Source organism: Trichomycterus rosablanca, chromosome 6 (genome assembly GCF_030014385.1).
Source record: "Trichomycterus rosablanca isolate fTriRos1 chromosome 6, fTriRos1.hap1, whole genome shotgun sequence".
Taxonomy (NCBI): Eukaryota; Metazoa; Chordata; class Actinopteri; order Siluriformes; family Trichomycteridae; genus Trichomycterus; species Trichomycterus rosablanca.
This window is the reverse complement of record NC_085993.1, coordinates 29687335-29698298: the sequence shown is the minus strand read 5'-3', so window position 1 is coordinate 29698298 and position 10964 is coordinate 29687335.

Genomic DNA, 10964 nt, shown 5'->3' with positions numbered 1-10964 from the left:
GAACACTTCTTAATGCAAGATTGCAAAAAATTTTCACTAACTATGGTACACAATACTGTGAAATGGTTCAGGAAATGCAGATAAATCTCTAAGTAGGACAAAGCTGGAAACCTTTAAACCCTCAGATGACATTAGGGTGACACGGTGGCTTAGTGGGTAGCACTGTCACCTCACAGCAAGAAGGTCCTGGGTTTGATCCCCAGGTGGGGTGGTCTGGGTCCATTCTGCATGGAGTTTGCATGTTCTCCCTGTGTCCACGTGGGTTTTCTCTGGGAGCTCCAGTTTCCTCCCACAGTCCAAAGACATGCAAGTGAGGTTAATTGGAGACACTAAATTGTCCATGACTGTGTTTGATATACCTTGTGAACTGATGAATCTTGTGTAATGAGTAACTACCGTTTCTGTCATGAATGTAACCAAAGTGTGTAAAACACGACGTTAAAATCCTAATAAACAAACAAACATAAAGATGACATTACACAAGAAACCATCATGCTACGCTGATAAATATAGTCACATGGGCTTGGAGGTACTTAAGAAAACAATTTTCACTTAACACAGAGCCTGTCCGTTCTGATCTGTTTTACAACTATTATTATGTGAACGTCTCACATGAAAGACTAAACAGTAAAATCTTATAGTACAGCAATTCGTTCAGTTAAATCTGATCAGTAAGACACCTGTTTTCAGATGAAGGAGCTTAAGAATGCCTACAGTAATTACATTTGAGGCCAGCTGCGCAACTGACTGTTGGCTCAAAAGTGTGTGGTCACGATGCTGCTCTTGTAAGCTCTATCTGTGTAAACAGCTTTTATGGCTAGATCCATTATAAAACAAGGATTCGACAAGGAAAAACAAGTATTCAATACTTTTAATAATCTTTTAGTGCATGTATCTACTTTATCTAAATCTAAATTATATACATCACACCTTTTCACTTGTACTTACAAATATAAAAAAATATATCAAAATAACATTGTTAAAATAACAGTAGGTATTATTTGGGTGGTGGATCATTCTCAGCACTGCAGTGACACTGACATTGTGGTGGTGTGTTAGTGTGTGTTGTGCTGGTATAAATGGATCAGACACAGCAATGCTGATGGAGTTTTTAAACACCTCACTGTCACTGCTGGACTGAGAATAATCCACCAACCAAAAATATCCAGCCAACAGCGCGTTGTGGGCTGCGTCCTGTGACCACTGATGAAGCGATCGTCTCTGACTTTACATCTACACGGTGGACCAACTAGGTAGGAGTGTCTAATAGAGTGGACAGTGAGTGGACACAGTACAACAGCACAACACACACTAACACACCACCACCATGTCAGTGTCACTGCAGTGCTGAGAATGATCCACCACCTAAATAATACCTGCTCTGTAGTTGTCCTGACCATTGAAGAACAGGGTGAAAGCAAACTAAAAAAGTATGCAGAGAAATAGATGGACTACAGTCAGTAATTGTAGAACTACAAAGTGCTCCTTTATGCTAGGTGGAGCTGATAAAATGGACAGTGAGTGTAGAAACAAGGAGGTGGTTTAAATGTTATGGCTGATCAGTGTATACGTATATACATATACAGTACTCTATATGTACTGTATATATGACCAATGACCTAAAGTTGTAGTGGTGTTAAATATTCCTGAATAAAACCAGCTGTGCCTTGAGGATTTCATTGCTAGTATGAGCATGGCTACACAGAAATTGACAATGGTTTGGAAACATGTTTTTAAAAGGGCTCAGTGATAAAGTCGTGTAAATGTACAAGGTAAGAAATAGATACAAAATTTTTTTAGTGGTTGCTCATCATCAAAAACTGTACAATTGGTCAAGATTAAAAGGTAAATGGAAACTGCCAAATCCATCCAAATTCTAGAGCAAAATGTGTGGCCCTGTCCTAGACAGCTATTGATGGATAGGGGGTTCACCTACCAGCACAACAACCACCCTAAACACACTGCCAAACAAATTCTTTAACACACAAGTACATCAGTGACCAATTCAGAGCGCTGACATACACAGATCAGCCATATCATTAAAACCACCTCCTGGTTTCTACACTGTATATTTTATCAGCTCCACTTACCACATAGAAGCACTTTATAGTTCTACAATTACTGACTGTAGTTCATCTGTTTCTCCACATACCTTTTTAGCCTGCATTTACCCTGTTCTTCAATGGTCAGGACCCCCACAGGACCACCACAGAGTGGTGGTGGATGATTCTCAGCACTGCAGGGACACTGACATGGTGGTGGTGTGTTAGTGTGTGTTGTGCTGGTATGAGTGGATCAGACACAGCAGCACTGCTGATTTTTAAATACCGTGTCCACTCACTGTCCACTCTATTACACACTCCTACCTAGTTGGTCCACCTTGTAGATGTAAAGTCAGAGACGATCGCTCATCTATTGCTGCTGTTTGAGTTCATCTTCTAGACCTTCATCAGTGGTCACAGGATGCTGCCCATGGGGCACTGTTGGCTGGATATTATTGGTTGGTGGAATATTCTCAGTCCAGCAGTGACAGTGAGCTGCTGTGTCTTATTCACTCATACCAGCATAACACCCACTAACACACCACGGCCATGTCAGTGTCACTGCAGTGCTGAGAATGACCCACCACCCAAATAATACCTACTCTGTAGTGGTCCATTGGGGGTCATGACCATTGAAGAACAGGGTAACAGCAGGCTATAAAAGTATGTAGAGAAAAAGATGGACTACAGTCAGTAATTGTAGAACTACAAAGTGCTTCTATATGGTAAGTGGAGCTGATATAATGGACAGTAAGTGTAGAAACAAGGAGGTAGTTTTAATGTTATGCCTGATCGGTGTCTATCTGATAGAACATCTGTGTATGGACTAGGAAAGAGCAGGACATCACCACACAATATGACTAAAATTGAACAATTCTTCAAGGAAAATGGACAAATATTTGCTAATCTAGGTGTGCAAAGCTGGTAAGAACATACCTAAACAGACTGATGGCTGTAATTAAAGCAAAAGGGCATTCTACAAAGCACTAAATCAATGGACTGCACTGTAAAAAATGAGGTGTTGAAATTACTTAAAAAAATTAAGGCAAGTGTTTGCATGGATCTTTTTAAGTTGAATTAACTTTCTGTTTTATTAAGTAAATGGAACCTATCTAAGCCACTTAAAATATACTTAAATAAATTATCACAGTATAACTAAAATCACTACGTTGAGTCAACTTAAATATTTTGAGTTGATTTTTAAGTTGAATCTACTCAGGTTTTGTAATAAATACAACTAAATAAAGTCAAAATGAAGGACTACAAATTCAAGTTGTACCAACTCATTTTTTTAAGTACTCCCAACATAGAAAGATCCATGCAAACTATTGCCTTAATTTTTTTGCTTTTGTATTACTTAAAATACAAGCACACTTAACTACCACTCAAATAAATCAATTTCCAGACATCAAATACAATATCTGCATTTATTAACAGTGCAAACAATTAACAAGCAGCAAAAGGGCTTGCACACACACACACTATATATATATATATATATATATATATATATATATATATATTAGGGCTGTCGAAGTTAACGCGATAATAACGCATTAACGCGACCTCAATTTAACGCGATTAAAAAAATTAGTGCCATTAACGCAAATTCTAGTTCATGTTGACACTTGACTGGTAGAACAAACGTTTTAATGTCGGACTTGCCACCGTTTTTCATTTGCGGTTTGTTAACATAATGTAACCGATCGTGGTAGTGATGCACTTGCATAATAAAGAAATAAATACACGCTATATTCACAAGTTGTCGGGAGCAGAACACTTTATTACACTTAATTAACTTCTTCTTCTGTACCGAATACCGGAAAGCTGAGTCGAGCACGTTAGTTCATGAACTATGGAAGCCCCAAAGGGTCAAAACACACTCACTTCGTGTAGAAACGTCCATCAAACCATCGTCACGATACAACCACAGACAAGTCTGATACAATAACTACGCCTTATCCCACCTAAAGCACCGCTGATCTACAATGTTTGCTGATGGAGAAATTCTAACCTACAATCTGACATTTACTGCCTAGTATGTGAGTGAATAAAACTCCCTTACAGTTTTCTCTTGTCCCAGCAGTTTTTAACATAAGTACATTTAGCATAAAATGTGTTCACCATTTTAATTGTAACATTTCACTTAAAAATCCTTGTTTTCTATAACATTTACACAGATTTTTTTTAATGCGATTAATCGCGATTAACTATATGAAATTCTGAGATTAATCGCGATTAAAAATTTTAATCGTTTGACAGCCCTAATATATATATATATATATATATATATATAAATATAACACCACCATTTATATTTCAACACCATCAGGCTTAATTAATCTGAATCTATTATGCTGAATATTATGAAGCTTAGTTAATTTGGACCTACTTAACAATTTAAGTTGTTCTAACATTAAATTGTATTTCTGTTCTACTTAAAACTGTATATGTAACCTTTTTTATTAATTATATGACAGTTCAGTTAAAGAAAATGAAAGGCACCTTTGGAAAGTCCATGTTTTGTTATGCAACAACAAATTAAAGCATCTGCTTTGGCAACCAGCTGCCTCACTTTTTTTTTGAGTTTTCTCAACTTCAGGCATTCGTACTTATTTTCTTTAGTTTCCCTATAAGTTCACTTAAAATAATTTTTTTTCGGAATACAATCAAATAGTAATTGTAATTTTGTCCAACTTTAAATAGTGATTTGAGTGAACTAACAACCTAACTTAGCAAAGCAAGTTGCACAACCGCTTGGGCTCCTGAAGTTGAGAAAACTCAAAAAGGTGAGGCAGCCGGTTGCCTTAGTCAGCTTAACCTTTAGATTTTTAAGGTTGACTAAACATTTTACTTTTAGTTTACTAAACTGTGTTTTTTTAACTAAAAAAAGCAATTACTAAATGTTTTTTACAGGCAAAAGTTTTTTTTACATATCTGAACTGGCAGTTGGTAGCTCAGTGGTTAAGGTATACTGGTCTAGTATTCAGTGGGATGCTGGTTCAAGCCCCACCACCACTAAGTTGCCACTGTTGGGGCCCTGAGCAAGGCCCTTAAACCTCAATTGCTTGCATCGTATTCAGCCACAATTGTAAGTCCCTTTAAGTAAAAGCATCTGCAAAATGACAACAATGTAAATGAATATGTTATGCTCTTAACAAGTAGCTATGAAAGAAATTTAAGACAATTTAAGAAAATTTTATTAAAATGTTTATTTGACTTTCACAACAGACATTTATTTTAAGCCATAAACCTGTGCCACTCCAGCAAAAGTATAATTAGCACCAATAAACAAACTGGTTTTCCAGGTAAGCACAGTCAGGATACAAACACGGCAATGGCCAGGAGCACCCTTGGTAATGACACAATCTGTAATGTTTCAGTAGTACTTCTGGACTGGGATTGCATTGCATATTAATCTGCAATAAAAAACACAAACAATTTTAAAATCATATATTTAAATTTAAATATGATGATTTAGCTTTCGTTTAATAATCAGTTAAGACAAGCACAGTAAATCAGCTAAAGTTGATAAGCAATAAGCAATATATAATATATAAGCAAAATTCCAATAAATTGACAATAAGCATATTAATGTTTAAAAGTTTGCAACTATAGCTAACTATGAATACCATGAATAAGGCCCTACCTAATTCACAGCCGTGAAAATCACATCAAATGAGCCACTTACTTACAATCATACTGCATCATAATTAAGTGTAACAGACTGTTTTGTAATGTGCTGTACCACAGACAAGTTTAGCTTATTAAGCTAACACAGTTAGCCCCAGGCCATTCAAACAAATGGGCATCAAAACCCGCTAGCATGTCAGCTAACAGCTCTCTCTGTGTACCGAAAATGGTTAAATTGTCACCGACAAGCCCAAATTTGCAAATAGTTTACACTCGTACACCTTTATATAAATTAAAAATTTGAAAAGAACTCGCACTCGTCTGCCATACAATATTTGAAATCTTTGGTTGAGAAAATACGTGAAACTAAAATGCTAGTAATTCCCCTCGTTATTCAGTCAGTTTATACTTTATGCATTTCTTAAGTTTTAAACATAACTTGTATTATGTTGAATAGCTGAATACCTACCTCAGGGCAGGTCAGGGCAAAATCCAAAAGTTCAGCGCGTTCTCAGTGACGGCCTGTGTTGGCCTCGGAGAAGTGCGCATGCGCGGTGACAGAACGTACTCGGAGCTTCTGACGCTCTTCTCTTCTTTGCTTCGTTCAGACAACTCAGATATTTTAGTTGGCTCAACTCAAAATTGGTATGATGTTGTACTAAAGCAAAAATAATGCGTTGAAAAAGTTTACAATTTTAAGTTTGTCTAAAACAATGTCTTTTTAAGTTGCCCAAACTCAAACATTTGAACAAATGTAACAAACTTAATTTTTTTTGTTGAACTGACTTATTATATTACGTTTAATTTACTAATGTGCTGAATCATTTTTTACAGTGTGGTCACTATTCCAACCTTGTTAGCTTGTAGTTTTTCATTTTTTTATATTAGTTTTCAGAATATTTTGAAGATTCTTCATAGGCACTGTATCTTTGTTGACACTTAAAATACCTACATTTTATTCATATTTAAATGTACAAGGTTAAAAAGCATAAAGTGTGAATGTAAAGTGAATACTAAGTGGGTAGCACTGTCGCCTCACAGCAAGAAGGTCCTGGGTTCGATCCCCAGGTGGGGCGGCCGGGTCCTTTCTGTGTGCAGTTTGCATGTTCTCCCCGTGTCTGCGTGGGTTTACTCCGGGTGCTCCAGTTTCCTTCCACAGTCCAAAGACATGCAAGTGAGGTGAATTGGAGATGCTTGATTGTCCATGACTGTGTTCGATATAAACTTGTGAACTGATTAACCTTGTGTGAAGATAAACTACCGTTTCTGTCATGAATGTAACCAAGAGTGTAAAACATGACATTGAAATCCTAATAAACAATAATAAACAAAACACTGTATAATGAGCATTTCTTTCCAAGCATTTGTTTAGAAATGCGATGCTGTAGACGGTTTTCAGAAAGGGGAATAGACGTATTTCAGTCAGATAATTACAAAATTAGATTTCATTCTAAAACCTAATTTCACCTAATTTCTTCATTTACCATCGAAGCATGTAGAATTTTCCTTAATGTAATTTTACGGAAGAGGTTTTTTTTACCTAGAAATACTCTAAATTTACTTGAAAAAGTATTCATACCGCTTGCACTTATCCACATTTTTTCACGTTACAGTTACAAATTTAAATATTTATTTTATATGGATTTTATGTGATAGACCAACACAAAGTAGCAAGTAATTATCAAATGAAAAGAAAACGATACATGGTTTTCAACATTTTTTACAAATAAAAATCTGGAAAGTGTGGCGTGTATTTGTATTCAGCCCCCCTGAGTCAATACTTTGTAGGACCACCATTCGCTGCAATTACAGCTGCAAGTCTTTTGGAGCTATGTCTCTACCAGCTTTGCACATCTAGAGGCTAACATTTTTGCCCATTCTTCTTTGCAAAATAGCTCAAGCTCAGTCAGATTGGATGGAGAGCATCTGTGAACAGCAATGTTCAAGTCTTGCCACATATTCTCAATGGTATTTAGGTCTGGACTTTGACTGGGCCATTCTAACACATGAATATGCTTTGATCTAAACCATTCCATTGTAGCTCTGGCTGTATGTTTAGGGTTGTTGTCCTGCTGGAAGGTGAACCTCCGCCCCAGTCTCAAGTCTTTTGCAGCCTCTAACAGGTTTTCCTCCAGGATCACTCTGTATTTAGCTCCATCCATCTTCCCATCAACTCTGACCCTGCTAAAGAAAAACATCCATACAGCATGATGCTGCCACCACCATGTTTCACGGTGGGGATGGTGTTTTCAGGGTGATGTGCGGTGTTAGTTTTCCGCCACACATAGCATTTTGCATTTAGGCCAAAAAGTTCAACTTTGGTCTCATCTGACCAGAGCACCTTCTTCCACATGTTTGCTGTGTCCCCTATATGGCTTGTGGCAAACTGCAAACGGGACTTCTTGTGGCTCAGTGCTTAGTGCTCTCCTTACCTGGGCTTTCAGTTTAGGTGGACGGCCATGTCTTGGTAGGTTTGCAGTTGTGCCATACACCTTCCATTTTTGGATGATTGATTGAACAATGCTCCGTGAGATGTTCATAGCTTGGGATATTTGTTATAACCTAACCCTGCTTTACACTTCTCCACAACTTTATCCCTGACCTGTCTGGTGTGTTCCTTGGTTTTCATGATGCTGTTTGATCACTTATGTTCTCTAAACAAACCTCTGAGGCCTTCACAGAAGAGCTGTAGTTATACTGAGAATAAATTACACACGGGTGGACTCTGTTTATCAATTAGGTGACTTCTGAAGGCAAATGGTCACAATGGATTTTATTTAGGGGTATCAAAGTACAGGGGGCTGAATACAAATACACGCCACACTTTTCAGATTTTTATTTATTAAAAATGTAGAAAACCATGTATCATTTTCTTTTCACTTCACAATTACTTGCTACTTTGTGTTGGTCTATCACGTAAAATCCCAATAAAATACATTTAAATTTGTGGGTGTTACGTGAAAAAATGTGGAAAAGTTCAAGGGGTATGAATACTTTCAAGGCACTGTAACTGTTGGGAAGGAGAAGAAATGATTGTGTATTTATTTATTTATTTATTAGGATTTTAACGTCATGTTTTACGCACTTTGGTTACATTCATGACAGAAACGATAGTTACTTGTTACACAAGATTAATCAGTTCACAATGTTAAATGTCAAACACAGTCATGGACAATTTTGTATCTCCAATTCACCTCACTTACATGTCTTTGAAGTGTGGGAGGAAACCGGAGCTCCACACAGAAAGGACCCGGATTGCCCCACCTGGGAATCAAACCCAGGACCACCGTGCTGCCAGTATGTATTTAACAAAAACAAAAAATGCATTAAGAGAGTTTTAGGTAAATGTTAATTTATATTCAGATGCTTCAAGAACACATATTTGTCTTCAGTCTATAGAACAATATGACAAAGATAAATTAAAGCTTTCCTGATGTAACCCCCTTCCCCCCTTTGTCAAAGTCCAGGCTTCTGACGTCTCATTTGCCAGCTTTGTGCCGACTGATCCGACTGACCCAACGTGCCCATATCCCAAAGGTGTTCCCCAAGGATTTGTTCTTGACCCCCTTTTCTTTCTTATCTATCTTTTCCCCTTAGGTCAAATCATTCGCCGTGACAACCTTGGCTTTCACTGTTATGCTGACGACATCCATCCAGATATACTGTACATTAGTGCCAAGTATGCAGTGAGTAGGACAGTGATAGTTCAGTGGTTAAGGTATTGGACTAGTAAACAGAAGGTTGCCGGTTCAAGCCCCGCCACCACCAAGTTGCCACTGTTGGGTCCCTGAGCAAGGCCCTTAACCCTCAATTGCTCGTTGTGTAAGTCGCTTTGGATAAAAGCGTCTGCTAAATGCTGAAAATGTAAATGTAAATGTAATTACACACCACTTTCTCTTGTGGCCTGCATCACAGAACTGAAATCCTGGCTGAACAGCAATTTCCTAAAACTTAATATGGAAAAAAAGGACTCTTGTTAGTTGAGTTAAAGAATCTCATCAAGAAAATGCCTAATTTTGTCATTGACATTGACAACGCCCTGAGAACGCCTTCACCTACCATTAGAAACCTCGGAGTTATGTTTGACTTCCATCTCTCCTTTAAATCTCACATCAGTTCCTTAACCAAATCTGCATTTTTCCATCTCCGCAACATCGCACGGCTGCGACTCGTACTCTTCATTACCGATGCTGGTTAATGCCTTCATTTATTGTAATTCTCTATATGTTGGTCTTCCTACTAAAATCATCAACAAGCTGCAATACATTCAAAACATGGCTGCGAGAGTTCTTACCCAGAGCAAAAAATCTGCCCACATCACCCCCATTCTAACTGAACTGCACTGGCTTTGGATCACATCACGCACAAATTCAAAATTCTGCTTTTTGCTTTTAAAGCTCTCTGGCCTCAGCTTATCTCTGAGAGCTCTTACACCCCCTCATTCCCTCTCGCTCCTTAAGGTCCTTCAGTGGTAGGTTTCTCTTTACGCCTCTGACTAAACTGTTCTCAATGGGTGTCAGATCTTACAGTGCTGTTGCTCCTAAGCTCTGGAACTCTCTGCCTCAATCCCTGCGAGATTGCTCGTCTATCTCTTCTTTTAAGTCCCTGCTAAAGACCTTTCTTTTTGAAAAGTATTTTTGTTCCCTCTCTCCTGTAAAGCCACCTTGAGACTGTGAAAGGCGCTGTATAAATAAAACTTATTATTATTATAAATTGGCTAATGAATAAATCTACAGGTCACTCTAAAATGTACTTTTATTTCTAACCAAGTATACATTAAAGCCACCTTGAGACTGTGAAAGGCGCTGTATAAATAAAACTTATTATTATTATAAATTGGCTAATGAATAAATCTACAGGTCACTCTAAAATGTACTTTTATTTCTAACCAAGTATACATTAAAGCTGTGTAAAGGTTTATGGAACAACTATCACAGTTTTAAAGACACACCTGAGGTCCCGGGTTCAGATCCTGAATGAGCCCCCACCTAGTCTCTTCCAGCAACCCTACCTTATACAAAAGTAACTCCTTTAAATCCATACTACATCGTTTAATAAATATTTAACTCCAGTCAGATGTAAAATTATGCCTAGTTCACACTACACGATTTTTACCCTGATTTTCGCTCGGCGACTGGTCGGCGCTAGATTTGCCGGCTCCGGAGCAACTTGTTTGCTCGGCGATCGAAACTCGGCTCTCAATCGCTATGTGTGAACTACTAAACAACTCAACACTTACTCACTCACTCCTTTATTCACTCACTCACTTAATCACTTCTTTATTCCCTC